The following is a 1,095-nucleotide window of genomic DNA, read 5'->3' on the forward strand; positions in this document are numbered from 1 at the left end:
ATGTTGAGGGTGAGTGGCAGCCACAGCAGTTGCCAGCAGGAAGCACCCAGATCTCCTGCCCACTCAGGGCTCGCTTCCTCTTCACATCAAACTCAGCACATCTTTGCTCTAAGAGTTGGGGTTTCACTTCTCGGCTTAGCTGGGGTATCAGGAAGAGGGGAGGGGATTCTGAAGATACCTGCCCTAGAGTCCTTGCAGCCAGGAAGTGACCTTGGAGGTAAGTGAGAAAGTGGACCACAGACCTCTATGTTGGAGAGGTCTAGGATTGGGGGTCAGCAGCAAGTACGGGGGGGGCAGAGGGAAGGGAAGCACAGAGGAATTCCAAAGTTCCTAAGGGTGTTCTCTGACCCATCCTTTGGGAGCAATCAGGATCTCCCTACCACAACCCTGCCAATGACAGCTGCACCCAGAAACATAGGCTAGGTGGGGACTAGGAGAATTAGGGGTAGAGATGGAGGATGGGGCACTGGGACCAAAGGCGGAGACACTCCAGAGAAGAGGGAGCACCAGGGGCAGAGGCAGGGACTCTCAGGAGGGTTGAACGGATGGAAGTAAAGAGAGGGATAGAGTCCAGGGTGGAGGAAGCAACAGGGCTGGGCAAGCAGGAGCAATGAAAGGGCTCAGAAAACAGAATCAAAGTGGAAAGAGCACTTTTGCAGAAAGAGGTTATCCCACCTTCCTGATGCAAGCACGGACCCCTGCAAAGCTGCTGGGTCCCAGGTGGAGAGCAGCACCAGCTGGACCCAGCTTCCCTCTCCTCCCCCACCTGAGTTCTCCTAGCACCAAGAGATCTGAGGGAACCTCTCCTCAGCCTCCCCTTAAATCTCAGAGCCACCCACCGACACGCAGCCCTGCCCTGGAACATCAGGCAGATCTCTCCAGCCCTCCCCTTCCGCGCCTCCTCACCTGTGGCCCCCAGGGAGACCCTGAGCATCCAGAGGAGGCGGAGAAGCCTGAGCAGCTGCATGGGCCTGACGCAGTGGAGGCTGGGTGCAGGGCCAGCACCAACACGGCGGACAGCAGCAGGGAGAAAGCCGCAGTGCACAGAACACCCAGCTCAGAAAGTCATCTGCCCTGCTGGGCGTGGGGGCTGAG

The sequence above is a fragment of the Camelus ferus genome, chromosome 18 (assembly GCF_009834535.1).
Source record: "Camelus ferus isolate YT-003-E chromosome 18, BCGSAC_Cfer_1.0, whole genome shotgun sequence".
Lineage (NCBI taxonomy): Eukaryota > Metazoa > Chordata > Mammalia > Artiodactyla > Camelidae > Camelus > Camelus ferus.